We start from the raw sequence: 14,761 nt of genomic DNA, 5'->3' as shown, positions 1-14,761 counted from the left end.
GTTGAGGTATTTTGAAAAGGCATATTTTCTATGATATTACACAGTCAACATCTAGAACATTTTTTATACTTCTTTCAAGCAAATTAGATGCCTTAATTCAGTCCATGTTTATTCTCCCATGGTGGCCAGAGCACGGACTCTGAAGCCACCCTGCCCAGGATCAGGTCTGGCGCTGCCCCTTCTCAGCTGTGTGACCTACAACAAGTCACTACCCCGTCTCCCCCAGCTACTCCCCCAGCTCCTCCACCTCCTCCCCAGCTCCTCCCCCAGCCCCTCCACCCTCCCCAGCTCCTCCCTCAGCCCCTCCACCTCCTCCCCAGCTATACCCCCAGCCCCTCCACCTCCTCCCCAGCTACTCCCTCACCCCTCCACCCTCCCCAGCTACTCCCTCAGCCCCTCCACCTCCTCCCCAGCTACTCCCTCAGCCCCTCCACCTCCTCCCCAGCTACACCCCCAGCCCCTCCACCTCCTCCCCAGCTACTCCCCCAGCCCCTCCACCTCCTCAGCTACTCCCTCAGCCCCTCCACCCTCCCCAGCTACTCCCTCAGTCCCTCCACCTCCTCCCCAGCTACTCCCTCAGCCCCTCCACCCTCCCCAGCTACTCTGCCAGCCCCTCCACCTCCTCCCCAGCTACTCCCTCAGCCCCTCCACCTCCTCCCCAGCTACTCCCCCAGCCCCTCCACCTCCTCCCCAGCTACTCCCTCAGCCCCTCCACATCCTCCCCAGCTACACCCCCAGCCCCTCCACCTCCTCCCCAGCTACTCCCCCAGCCCCTCCACCTCCTCAGCTACTCCCTCAGCCCCTCTACCTCCTCCCCAGCTACTCCCTCAGCCCCTCCACCTCCTCCCCAGCTACTCCCTCAGCCCCTCCACCTTCTCCCCAGCTACTCCCCCAGCCCCTCCACCTCCTCCCCAGCTACTCCCCCAGCCCCTCCACCTCCTCAGCTACTCTCTGCGGCGGAAGCAGCATGACTGAGGAGTTGTAAAGCACATATACATACTACAGGAGTGCACACTGAATCAATGTTAACACAAGCGACACTGCGCTGTTGTGACACAGTGGGGACACTCCCCAGTGCTGGGGAAGGTCCACCAGAACCTCACAGCCACACTCAGCCACATCCTAGCAGAAACGAGTGTGGGGGAGAAGCAGGTGTTTTCAAGCCAACACCAATCCCCGTGCTAGCTCTAACTCTGTGATTTTGCCTAGATTTAAAGCTTTTCTTTCTAAAACGCACGGCCACGACGTCAGCTTTTACTACCACCCCCTGCTCCATGAACCTGAAAAGGTCTAAACTCTGGGTCCATCTGACTCCAAACTCGATCAAGCCCTTTCTTTGACAGCCTGACTGGGCTGCCCCAGAGCGACGTCTGCCCTCTCTTCCCAAACTGTGTGTCGGCACCACCCCAGGACTCCCCCTCAGGCCGCACCCCCTTCCACCCCCGCTGTCCACCCTCCTACAGGGCTTTGAGAGCACACGGCCCAGACTCACCTACAGACATCTTGGCTGCAGCCCCCTGTGCACCCGGAGTCCGTGTGATTTCAGGGGCTGAGAACCAGCAGAAGTGCCACCACACTGCCTGCCTTTCCCAGGGTGACCCTGCCCTCCTGCTCCACGCACCCCGGCTGTGCCCTGCTGGGTACATTTCCATCATACCCACCCCCGGAAATCCTGGTCGTCACTACGGCTTAGCTCATGGGCCAGGGCAGCCTGAAAACTGCCCTCAGAATGGATGCCTGGACTTGACTGAGCTTCGCTTACTGGGTCCTGTGAAAAGTTATAAGCAAGAAGAATAGTGAACGTCCCACCAAAAGGTAAAGGTGAGAAAGTGACTGTTCACAAGAGCAAAGCAGGCACTCCTGCCGGACTCCACCAGCATCACTCACGACGGAGGTTTCTACCACGCTTTGCCGTACTCACCCCTTGCACTGTGAATGACCCAGGGCACGTACGGTACCATGAGACAGGAGGTCACTCACGTCCCTCGTGTGCAGCTCTCTGGGGTGTGCACATGCCTGACCATAAACACTGGACACCTGAAGGAGCCCTCGGTGTGGGTCAAGAGACTTGGCACCGATAACGGGGCCGCAGCCGTGCGGACCCCTGCTGCCTCTGGGAGCGGCAGTAACTTCCACTCCCCAGCAACCTCCGGATCCTTCAGAGCCCTGAGGAGACGGGTTTCACGTGCTGCTGCTGCTGCAGAGAAAGAGACTCAGAAAATGCAACAACTGGCCTGGAGCCAAGATCAGAGCTGGGACTCCCTCCCTCCAGGGTCTCGCATTACCCGGAGGCCTTGTCAGCACCGCCTGGGGCTCAGGACGGTGCATCACACCGGGGGTGGGGCGGGCACGGCACAGTGAGCAGGACAGCAACTGCTCTCTGGGGAAGCCTCGTGTCTCCAGTTGGAGCTGGTGCTCCTTCTGCCCCGGAGCCGGCAGCTCCCACCCTTCCTTCTCCAGGGACTCAGGGCAGAGATGAGGGGCGTCCCTGCCGCACGGCTGGCACTTCAGAAACAGTGGTTTCTTCTCCTCACCATTTGGTGAAGACGTCACAGAATCTGCCCAGAAAGAACCATCTGGACTCTGGGGCTGGCGGAGGGCTGCACTCAGGGCTGCCTGGGGCAGTATCCTGCACCCCCAGGTGCTCACGGCCCCCTCCGAGTGTCCTGCGGGAAGCACGTGCGGTTGCACCAGGGGAGCAGACGCCTCTTGCCCTGCACAGGGCCCCCAGACCCAGCCCGGCTGCAGAAGGACAAGAAGGTCTCTCCTCTCGGCCAAGGCGGGAGGGACGGGCCTGCGAGCCTCACCAAGCCCAGACCCAAGCGGGGATTTCTTTTTTAAGTCCAAACCACAAAATGCCACTCTCTCTGCCTTCATATCTAGTGATTCCTTAAAAATACACAGCAGAAGTACAAAGTCAGGCCAGCTCGACCACAGGCCATCATCCAGCTCGAGTCAGCAAAGGCCGGAGCCAACACGAGGCCCTCTCCTTTCAATCCTGCCTCCCTCCCCGGACGTGGCCTTCCCTCCCAGCTTGGCGAAACCCATCAGGGAACCCACACGCTCCAGCAAAAGTGCCGTGAAGCCCCAGGTCACCTCACCCTGGCAGGATACAAAGCAACAGCCATGTCCCATCATCTTGGGCTCAATTTCACCTCAGTATTGATTTTAGACTTCCAACTGTTCTCTACCGTGCACATACCCCTCGCACAAACCTTTGAGTCTGATTCGCCGGCTTCCACACCCCTTCAAGGGGACTTCAGGAACGCCAACTCAGCCCTGGGCTCGGCTGAGCACCTTGCAGCAAAGCCTGTTATTTTGAGACTCTGCTGCCTCTGTACCGTGGTCAAACCACACCAGCCCACACCTAGTCAACGGTGGACCAAGGGGCCTCTGTCTGTCTGACCCCAAGGTGCTGTGGAAGCCGCCAGGAAGGTCAGAAGGGCACAGAGTCCAGTGAGACGGCCATATTGGAAAAATCAAATGCCTGTATCCCTCCAGATGGCAGCAAGGTGCCTGGGAGTCACCTCTGCTAGAATTCCCAGTGTGAAGCGAAGCCCAAGTCACAGTGAGGCATCTGAAGTACCCACACACACCCCACAGTCCAGGAATTCACTCTGAAGTCGCCACACACGGAAGAGACCACCCACGTTTCACAAGCCACTGCTGGCCGGACCCGGGTCCTATTAACCTGCAACCTGCCCGGAGCCCAGTCTAATGGCCCCAGGGCCCGCAAAGGCCCTGTCCTTTCATCAGATGGAATTCCACAGCGGACAGGGCGTTCCCTTTCTGAGCCCTGTGTCACCTTCCAGATGATTCAGAATGTGTGAGACACGGAAAAGCGGCAGCTGGCGCATCACCGTCACACTGTCATCTTCTAGGCGGAAAACTCCAGCTGAGGGGTTAACCAGCCTCGCTCTGTCTCCTGCCGCCCCCAGGAGGCACCTCCGCTCTGGGACCACTGCTAGGGAGTGGGTTAGGAATGAGGCAGGAACAGAGGCAGAGAGAGGGGTCTCTAGCCAGGAGGTCTGTCCTCCCCATTCATGGGAACCAAAATTAACTGAAAAATCTACATGACATTCTGAACATCCTTAAACCACATACACGAGGCCACCAGCTCCACCCCCCCACTAGGGTCCTGCCAACCTGTCCCGGTGGAGGACGGTATCTCGGCCCAGAATGACTGGGCCCAGAATGACGGGGCACAGGGGCAAGGCACCTTCCTCAGCATCGGCCGCAGTTACACCAGGTGCCCGGCCAGGGAAAGGCCTCTGAGCGCTGCACACATTCGCCCCCTGGCACATGCTGGGCACCCGCGTCCAGCAACAAAGGACACGGGGGTGGGATGTACGGATGGAATAGAGGGGACCCCAAATGTGGTTCTAGAACAGTGCCAACCGGAGGAAAGGACTTGGTTTTCTAACATTTCAGGACCCTTTTTGGTAAGATGCATATGGTTTTAAAGGCTGAGTAAATGTGAATAATTGTGCTGCACTAATCTCTTTTCTGACCATCAGACTTACTCAGCTGATAGAAAATAGGGGTGTGTGCACACATCAAACATCCCCGTTCTGTTGAGGGTGCCAAAGCTTGGAGGACTCGCTTCCTGCTGAACTGGACCTGGAGCACGGCCATCTGGCTGTGCCATCCGCCCCAGGAACAACCACTCCTCCTTGGGCGACCCCTGCTAAGACCAACCCGAGGCCTGGGCGAGGTGCCGGGCCTCCTCGTGAGCATGTAGTCCCACGAGAGACACAGGGTCAGGCCTTTCTCATCCAGTGGGTCCCTGATGACCGCTGCGTCCAAGGAGGTCCACCTGACCCCTGCTACCCTCATGTCATGGGACATGGAGCAGGAACTCATAGGGGGCAAATGTCCACCTGTGGAGGGTCCGGCAGGTGGGTCCGTTGGGTCCCTCGGGGTGGGCTGCTGCCCCCTGGGGTGGGAGTGTGCGCCTGGTGGGCTGGCCTCAGACAAAAGTGGCTTGGTCCCTGGTCCTGGGAATAGGTGCTTCCCTTATCTGCAAAGCTGGCTGTGGGCCAGGCCTCACCCAGGCACTTCTGCTTTCCCTGTGACCACAGAGAAGGACGTGGTCTAGACAGATGCTCCTGGTCAGTGTGGGCACCACTTCCCACGAAGGTACTTCCTTATGCTCCCAGCGGTCACAGATTCAGGACGCTGCCACCCCCACTGCCACAGCTTCCCTCTGGGCTCTACACTCAGTGCCACCAGTCAGGTCCCTGCTGGGGACGCCTGAGTCACTGCATGCTGGACACAGCGAGGGACTCAGGCAGGCCTGTGATCACCTGCTGAGGGCCAAGTCCAGGCAAAGATACGGGGGCCGGGCATACCTGCAGCTGCCCAGGTGGGCGCTGGGCAGCAGAGCAGACGGTGGGGATCCTGGGCCAGACGCCAGGCACGCCTCTCAGAGCTGCACACATGGCAACCCAGTAAACCCTCAGAGCCCCGAAGGACCTGGCCCTTCATTCCAGACAGGAGGAAACTGAGACACAGACAGCTCTCAGCTCTGCCCGGCCTTCCGCCTCTACCAGGACGGCGCTCTCCCCTGCACTGGGACCCTGACAGCACTCACGCCAGCCCTTCCTCCAGGTGTGGGGTGATGGGCGCCCCCAGCGAGGAAGTGCTCCCAGAAGAGCAGAAAATGAGCTCCAACCCTGGCCTGGCTGTGGGGATATCAGGAAAAGCAGAATTCTCGTCCTGATCTTTGCCCTTGTCAGCGGCCAATGGGGCTTCCCTCAGGGCTGGCTTGGCCTGGCCCTGCCTACCTTCCATCAGCCCCTTGGCGTCCTTCTCAGCCTCCGGGTGCCTCACAGCCCCCCAAAGCCCTGGGTCTGGAAATTGATAAGGAGGGGCAGGGAGGGGCCCCTGGGTGGAAGTCACTCATCTCAGGCCCAGGAAGCAGCGCAATCCAGGGCACCGACAGCCAAGGTGGCCCGGCTCCTTCCGCAGCAATGGTCACCAGGCATCCGACCACCTGATGCAGGTCTGGAGGCAGCTCCCCCTACCCACCAGGGGCCCCCCAGCCAGCAGCCACACCCTCTCCCCCTGGTTACCTCTAGTCTGAGCGTCACTCATCACCTGTGAGAAGCCAAGCAGATGCATGGGGTAGCGCTGACTTCCCCAGTATCACTGCAAGAGCCTTCCCAGGGCGGGGCCAGGAAGGGAGTGAGTCAGGCCACCTATGACCCCAGGAATATACTGCCGTCTCACAGGGATTCTTCCTTCCAGCAACCGTGATCATCATCAGATATTCGCAGATAAGAGTACAAAGGGTTGGAAACTTTCAGAAGCCACGTCAGTGTCGAGCAGTGGGGTCAAGTGTCTGAAACCCACCGTCTCACCCCAGGCCTGCTCCCCACCTCACCTCGCCATTCCTCAGGGCTGGAAAGCAGAAATTTCCCCACTCCCATGTCGGAGACCCTGACCTAGGTGGATCACATCGTGTTAGTAAACACATCTGCCTAACTGGGCTTATTTAAATCCAGTTTCTCATCAAAATCTCAACTTGTTCCAAGTTAGGAACACAGCGGACACTTTGTAAAGGACGGTTCTGGCCAAGGACGGCAGCTGCATCTGAATCTCCAGGCCATCCACATGTCCCCACCTCCAGGAGATGCCTTTCCCCAGGGAAGTCCGGGAAGCACGCCCTTTCCAAATAAATGCACTTTGCTAACTAGGTCAGGCAGGAGGGCACATTACCCATCGTTTCTTGCTAGCTTAAAAAAAAGGCATAAGAGTGAAATGAAATAATTCACACACACTGCAGCCTGCACAGTGAATGAAGAGTGACTAGTTTCATGCTCAGAAGAATGTGGTTTCTGTTCAATGTCAAGCTGTTTCAGACGGGACATTCTGAAAACTCAAGTGACAATACAACCTCATTAAAAATTCTATAACTACAACCAAAAGGGAGAGGAAGATGGGAGGAATTGGGAGATGGGGATTGATTGACATGTATACACTATTCATAGTATGTATAACATAGATAACTAATGAGAACCTACTGTATAGTACAGGGAACTCTACTCAATGCTCTGTGGTGACCTGAATGGGAAGGAAATCCAAAAAAGAGGGGATATATGTATACGTATAGCTGATTCATTTTGCCGTACAGCAGAAACTAACACAACGTTGTAAAACAGCTATACTCCAATAAAAATTAATTTAAAAATAAACAAATAAGTACTATGTTAACAACAACAACAAAAACAACTCCATAACTACAAAACTTTGGAAAAGACATTTCCCAAGTTGCTGCTTCACCCTGACCTGTGGTCAGAGGGGGGCACCCAGTGGGTAGCTCTGCAGGAGGCTGCCCAGGACAGGCTTCAGGCTTGGGATGGCAACCACACCCAAAGCATCCACGGGTGACAGAAGTTTCCAGAAACGTTTCAGCCACAGGGAGGGGATTACTCAGAGGCGAGGGCATACATAACAAGGCTCTCCCAACTTGCAGACCAGAAACTCGAAGCTCCTGCTCCAGCTTGCCCAGCCCAGCCCTGGCGCCCTGGCCCCCTACCTTGCGAGGTCCCTGGGGCATCTCTCTGCTCTCTCCAAAAACCAGGAGAGCCACGCTGGGTAACCCCCCTCCCTCCCTCCCACTCATGCACGGAACCCACCGTCAGTGGATTACAAGCCCCTCAGTCTTCAGTGGGTAACAATTTACTGCCTTCCTGGAGGTGCCTGCTGCCAGGCTGCAAAGCCTCCCCCCACACCCCGACCCTGGCAGGAGCTGGCACCTGGCCAGCAGCACAGCCCGTGGACCACGTCTTCCCAGGCCAAGGGGACCTGCAACAGTTATTGCTCACTGGTGAGGGCGGAGCTGGGCCTGGCTTTCTGGAGGAGTCTAACAAGCTCTGCCACGCTTCTTTCCTCAGACTCAGCAATCCTACAAGTTCAAAAGGATGCCAGCCCAGGAATATTTATCTCCATGTCACTTTAACGAAAATAAAAATTTATAATCTAAATGTACACTCATCAGGAACTGGCTAAATAAATAATATTACAGCACGCTCTGCCATCAAGTTAATGCTTGTTGACAAATACGGATGAACACAATATATTATTAAATGCAAAGAGGAGACGATAAAACAGCACTTAAATGTAAGCTCATTCATGTAAAAAAATAGCCAGGAAAGCTCAGGCCCAGAAGGGTGTGGGCACCATCGCTCCAAGCACTCGCTGGAGCTCAGTCCCTGATCCCAACAGGGCAGCATTACCTGCCTCTGCAGGGGAGCTCTGTGGGGCCAAGTGCACCTGATCTCGGAGCCCAGGGCACCAGGCAAGCTGGCCATGACCGCCTTTCGGAGGTGGAGAGGGGCCAGGTGCGGGAGGTGCTCAGTTCTGGGCAGGGGACTTCTGGGGCATCTTTAAATATTTTTTTTAGACTTTTCTGTATCTTCTAATTTTTTTACTTAGGAAATGCCTTTTTCAGTACTTTTCTTAAAAAACAATCATGTCATTTCCAAACAACAGCAGCTTCTCCAGATTCTTTCAGTCGTTTTGCCCCTAGGCCACCCCACAGCAAAGGGGAAGGTGGCCCCGAGTCCCCCCAAGTGCAGTCCTGCCATCCTCACAGCCGCATTCCAGTACTTCCGGTCCTCAGCCAGACCAGAATCTGCACCTTCAAATCCCCAACACGACTCTGGTTACTCGTGTCTCCATGTCCCAGTCACACCACACTCCCCTCTGCATCTGTGCTGCTCTGCCCCGTCAACTCTGACCCGTCCATTTACCTACCAAGAGAGACGTAAATTAGTCTGGGTGCTGGGCCCAGCTGCCTGGGTTTGAGCTCTGGGTCCCCTTACCAGCTGTGATGACCCAGGCCAGCTATTTAACCCCTCAGCCCCTCGGATTCTGAGCTGTAAGACAGAGCTGGCCTCAAAAAGTACGTGGGTTATTATGACACCACTTGGCATGATAGATGGTAACCACTAATGTCAGAGATGATATTAAAATCTACCACGGAATGGCCTGGGCCATTTGCTTAGCCTTTAACGAGATCATCGCACTGTAGCTGCCGAATCCTGCTGAGGGCAGCAGCCATAAAAAACCAATTCTGCCGGGACTTCCCTGGTGGCACAGTGGATAAGACTCCACCTGCTAATGCAGGGGACACGGGTTCGATCCCTGGTCCAGGAAGATCCCACATGCCTCGGAGCAACTAAGCCCGTACGCCACAACCACTGAAGCCCGTGCGCCTAGAGCCCGTGCTCCGCAACAAGAGAAGCCACCGCGATAAGCCCACGCACCGCAACAAAGAGTAGCCCCCGCTCGCCGCAACTAGAGAGAGCCTGCGTGCAGCAACGCAGACCCAACGCAGCCAAAAATAAATAAATTAATTTTTTTAAAAAACCACACACCAACTCCGCCAAGTTTCACGTTTTGCTCTTTCGACAACAACCTTTCCCCAAAGAAACTGATCAGAGAGGGAAGGAGCTTTGTCCTTGGCGTCTGAGGAAATCCACCCCTTCCGCACACCTCCAAGCAGCACTGATCTCAGCCTGTGACTCTCATGTCCTGTCCTAAAAGATGTCCCCCTGCAGGGTGGCACCTGCTTACCGGAGGACACCTTGGGACAGGTGTTGCTGATGAGAGCAGCTGCCTCATGCAGTGGCCTAACATTCATACTCCACAGCAGAAAAGAGTAAGAAGACCCGCGGAAGGGAGGAGGGCGCTTGGGTTGCCCAGAGCCAACCTGTGAAAGCCAAGGCCAGGAGAGGTATCCCCTGGCCCTGCCAGCGCACCGGAGTGAGGCTCACACGGGGACAGCGGGAGCAGTGCCCACAGCTCCAGGCGCCTCAGACACCTGCACTGGCTCAGTAATCACTTCCTTGATTTCACTCTAAAACATTCAGTCACTGGGATGAGTCAGCCGTGGCCGTCACCGAGAACGCTGTCTCTCAGAGAATATAAATCAAACGGCCCTCGCCAGTCTTGGATGCGGCTGCCGTTGGGTCACCGAGGTCTTAAGTGGCTGGCTTAAGAGCCTCTGAAGAGATGAAGCGCCATTAGAGCCCATAACGGGGGAGGGGCTGGCACGGAGCGGTCCCCAACAGCCAGGCGCGGGGCCTCCCGAGCTGGGCCACGCACAGCTGCTGCCGTGCCTTGTTCTCCATCCCTCCACCTCCACCCTCAGAGGCCCACGTCGTGCCAGCCCCGTGAGAGGCACACCCAACCCACAGCCCTGCTCCCATAACACCTGCGGTCCAGGGGGAAGAAAGCCCTGATCGACGGTCACACGAGGACCCAGGTGCAAATGCCCATGGGCTCTGTGCAAACAAGACAGAATCCGGGGGGGCAGGGCCAGCGGAGTGAGGTCAGTGCCAACCGGGCAGCTCCCCGTGCCGCTCTGGGCAGTGCTTCCCGCACCTGGAGAGCCAGGATGGGACCCTGGGGCCACCTGGGAGCCCAGACCTGAGGGGATGAAGTCATGCCCACCCTGGTGAGAGCCCCGGAACACTAAAACACGGAAGTAAACGCCCTCCAGTGTCCTCTCCTAACGGCAGCAAGGAGAACTCAAAGCCAAAAGAAAGCCCATGGGGCTGAGCAGCGCACCCCAGGACAGGTGAGCCCAGAAGCGTGAAGACTGCAGCACACACCCCACGCCATGCCAGGTCCTTCCTAAGACCACAGCCACCAGCTTCCCCTCCACAGGTCCTGCCCACTCCAGGGTTCAGTTCCCCAAGTCCCTGGCTGTCTCTGCACCCCTCGCCTAGGGCCCCCCACGTCCCTGTACAGCTTGGCCGCCCCCTCCTGTCTCCCCTGCCATTCCCTGTCCGGAGAATTCTCCAGCGCCACAGGGATCAGCAGGTTGCCTCTGCTCACCGCTCAGACCTCACCTCTGCAGTTCCTTAGTCTCTCAAGGACAGTTCCTTCCCATGGGGAATTCTGGTGCCAGGGTGAGGATGGTGAGTTTGAGTCTTGCTCAGACGAGTGAAGAACCTCAGGAAACAGGGTGCTATCCCATTTCTACCAGATCTCCAGCAGCTTCCTGGGCCTGTTTCCCCTGCCAGGGAGCTCCGAGCTGCCTCCCAGGAAAGAGCTTGAAAACACTCTCCACAGAGCTCCTGCAGAAGCTGCCTGGTCATCCACGGGGGACTCCAAGAGCAACGTGAAGCCTGGGCTAACAGACACAGATTCTAAAGGACCAAACACACACGTGCACGTAAACACATCACACCTGCCCACACGGGCACACCTGCCCACACAGAGACTGTGGAATTGGGTGAGAGTGGAGGCTGAGGTGGGCAGAGCCCCCGTGGGCCCCACTCTCCCGCCGTGGGGACTGCTGAAGGTGACACACGGGCAACGAGAGGTCCTGGGATAGAGGGCAAGAGCGAAGCCCCAGAGCACAGGCCGGCCTGACCTTCTCAACCTGAAGGTCCCAGGATGGTCAGCAGAGTGTCCTCTTCAACTGCATCCTGGAGCAGTGCCTCCAGCCAGCCCGTGGCCAGGTCCGACCCCGTGCAGGGCAAGACAGGGCCACGGCCACACCGGCCTCACACCCACGACCGTGCACTGGCATCCGGATCTCCCTCCTCTCCCTGGAGTCACCAACGCAGCATGAGATGCCCTCTGGGGACTCGCAGGTCCCAAAAAATAGACTTGGATTTGGTGGTGCAGAATGATCCTTAATAACCACATGAAAATTAGGTGAGTTTCCAAATTGAGGCTTTAATTAAACACAACGACAATCCCCTCACACTCCTTAGGATGGCTACAATCAAAAAAACAGAAAACAAGCATTGGTGAGAATGTGGAACCCTGGTGCCCTGTTGGTGGGAATGTGAAACGGTGCAGCTGCTGTGGGAAACAGGGTGGAGGGTCCTCAAAACATGGAACACAGAACTGCCACATGATCTATTAATTCCACTTCCACTTATACGGCCAAATGAACTGAAAGTGAGGTCTCAAACAGATGTTTGCACATCCATGTTCATGGCAGCATTATTCACAAGCCAAAAGGTGGAAGCATCCCAAGTGTCCACTGATGAAGAAAATGTGATCTATCCATATGATATAATAGTATATTCTCCAGCAGGGAAAAAGGCTTTCAGCCCACATGCCTCAGACACCTCCGCCTGCTGCCCTTCCACGGTGGCCCAGCCCGGTGCACCATCACCACCCAGCACTGCACCTGGCACCCAGGGGCACCATGAGCCGACGAGGCAGTCACTCAAAGGTGTACAGAGCTGAAACTAACAAGAAAATACCAGTGTTTGGGGATACTCGGTCCTCAACCTTTCCACACCTCTTCTCTCCAGGACAGGAGAGTGACAGGAGAGGTACAACAGCTCCCCTGCACATGGAGAGAGGTGGAGGGTTGGGTGGCATCTGGAGCATCTGAGACAGCGCTGGAGCACCAGCAGCCCCCTTCTCTTCTAGTACCTCTGTCCCCACTGACTCGGCCCTTCCGCCGGTCCCACTCCACCGGAATGGACCTCTGCAGGTAGAGAGCTCACCCAGTACTGCCATGTGGGAGCAGGGCTAGGAGCTGTCTCCAGGTGTTTGAATTCCAAGATAGGCCAGACCTTGGCCGAGAGACATAATGATACTTCTGAAAAGTGGGCTCCGATAGCCTTCACAGCCAGCCAGCCAGGCCTGTCCCACGTCCACCAGGTTCCCACTCCCTAGCTGCTCCACTCCCATCAAAGGCTGGGGAAGCTGAGTGCCAGGCAGGGTCAGGGGCCACGGTCCTGGTGACAGCCAGGCTCCGGGAGACTTCAAGAAGTGACGACATCAGCAGAAGGCTTCTGGCCACCTTGCAGACTGAGGCTCACTCTTCCCACCAAAATCTCCTGGCCACACGCTCCAGGCTGACAGAGACCCAAGGTCAGCTGGAATACATGTTTTCGTAGGTGGTATGCGCAGTGTGTGGGTATGGTGTGTGTGATACATGTACACTGTAAGTGCATTGTGGTGTGTGCACAGTGTGTGGTGTACGTGGGTTTACGTGGCGCGTGTGTGGTGCGTGTAGAGTGTGGGTGTGCATCTGCATGTGTGTATCCTGAAATAAAGTAAGAGCTGACTGAGAACCCTGGAGAGACCAGGGTAAGAGCTGACCACAGAGTTACACATGGATGCTGCTGGTTAGAAGAAAAGGAGGAGACCTGACTGGGTCACGGTTCTCATGGTTTGTTGGGAAAGAGACTTTCCCTCAGGGTAGGGTCTGGGAAAAGTTTCTGATACAGTCTTTACCTGTAAGGGGACGGTATCAACAGTACCTCTGGCGGAAAGTGTAACCATTTCCAAAAGCTTGTTCCCGCATTAAACCCACCTGCCCCCCCACACACAGCCGAGAGTACAGCCAAATCCCACCCCAGAGAGGGCACTTCCACCAAAACCCAAGTTCACAGAATCCAGGGGTACGGCATCCTGCACCCCCAACCCGGTAAGAACGGGTAGGGGGGCTTCCCTGGTGGCGCAGTGGTTGAGAATCCGCCTGCCAATGCAGGGCACACGGGTTCGAGCCCCAGTCTGGGAAGATCCCACATGCCGCGGAGCAACTAGGCCCGTGAGCCACAATTACTGAGCCTGCGCGTCTGGAGCCTGTGCTCTGCAACAAGAGAGACCACGATAACGAGAGGCCCGTGCACCGCGATGAAGAGTGGCCCCCACTTGCCGCAACTAGAGAGAGCCCTCGCACAGAAACGAAGACCCAACACACCCATAAATAATAAAATAAAATAAATTAAAAAAAGAACGGGTAGGGTAGGGAGGGAGTTGCTGGTGTAATACTCAGACCTTCTTTCAGGAAATCATATAGAACAAGCCAAAAACATCCATAAAGGAAACGAATCCGCTGGCCTGGCTGACACAAAGCTAATCTAGAGCCACACAGATGCTTCTCGAAACCCGTAGCCCCATTGAGGGGCTAAGACACTAAATCCCACAGAAACATATAAGCTGGAAAAGATGCGTCCCAGGTCCCAAGCCACAGCAGAAGAAGGGGCTTGAATCTAAAGTCCAACTGGGGTAGTTTGTTGAATTAAAAGGTCACATAAGCTAAACTGTGTCACTGGAGAGGACGCAAAGAAGGTCTGTGACAGGGCATAATCCAACCAGAGGCAGGGCCGGGACTGGGAACACGGGGGCACCAAGGCACCCAGAGCCAGGTTGCTGGGCCCTGCACCTGAAACCAGCAGCAGCCCGGCGAGCGCCGGGGAGGGAGTTGGCCGCAGGGCCCTGCTCGCTTCTCCTGCTGGGCACCTGGGAAGGCGCTCCTCCTGCCCCGTTCACACTGTCCTCTGTCCTCTCCGACCTGCATGCCTGGGGCCCATGGCTGCTCGCCTGGCCCTGAACGCATGAGTGCCTCATGCACAGTGCACGCTCGGTCAGGTCCCTGGACAGGAAGAGATGCTGGACCAGGGATGACGGATCCTGCCCCCGAGCAGGGGGCTCCTTCTCAGTGCCGCTGAGGTCAGGGCAGAGCCCCAGCACACCTCCTGCTCCCACCGTACAAGTCCCCCGAGACACACCACCTCCTCCTTCCCTCCTACTGTTAAATCCTACTGTCCTTTGCAAGCCAGCAGGACTTCCAGCCGCTTCTGAGCTGCTCTAAACCCCTGCAGCACCTGCAGTCTAGAAAGTGACGCAAAGCTCCATGCCAGGCCAGCAGTAGCAGCAGCGGAGTCCACGGGCACATTCACGGCCCCCCAACAGCATTCCAAGTTTGCACAAGCTACGTCTGCTTAAGCCCTCTAGGTACTTCTTACCTAAAGTTTGAATACCACTGGTC

General features: G+C 56.6%; 1 protein-coding gene and 1 long non-coding RNA gene across 14 annotated transcripts in view; one reads left to right on the top strand and one right to left on the bottom strand.

The window, feature by feature from the left end:
* Window positions 1–14,761, bottom strand: part of SEMA4D (semaphorin 4D) — a gene marked incomplete at its 3' end in the record, with an annotated part of 121,861 nt that overhangs the window by 53,843 nt on the left and 53,257 nt on the right. The window lies entirely within an intron of this gene.
* On the top strand, window positions 9,387–14,017 carry LOC309665171. The gene is made up of 2 exons (XR_014266264.1): window positions 9,387–13,441; window positions 13,747–14,017. It is a non-coding gene; the product is annotated as an uncharacterized lncRNA (long non-coding RNA).

Source organism: Balaenoptera physalus (assembly GCF_965194825.1).
Source record: "Balaenoptera physalus genome assembly, chromosome: 7".
NCBI classification, from domain to species: domain Eukaryota; kingdom Metazoa; phylum Chordata; class Mammalia; order Artiodactyla; family Balaenopteridae; genus Balaenoptera; species Balaenoptera physalus.
Note: the sequence above shows the minus strand (reverse complement) of the source record. Positions and strands in the feature narration are given on the sequence as shown.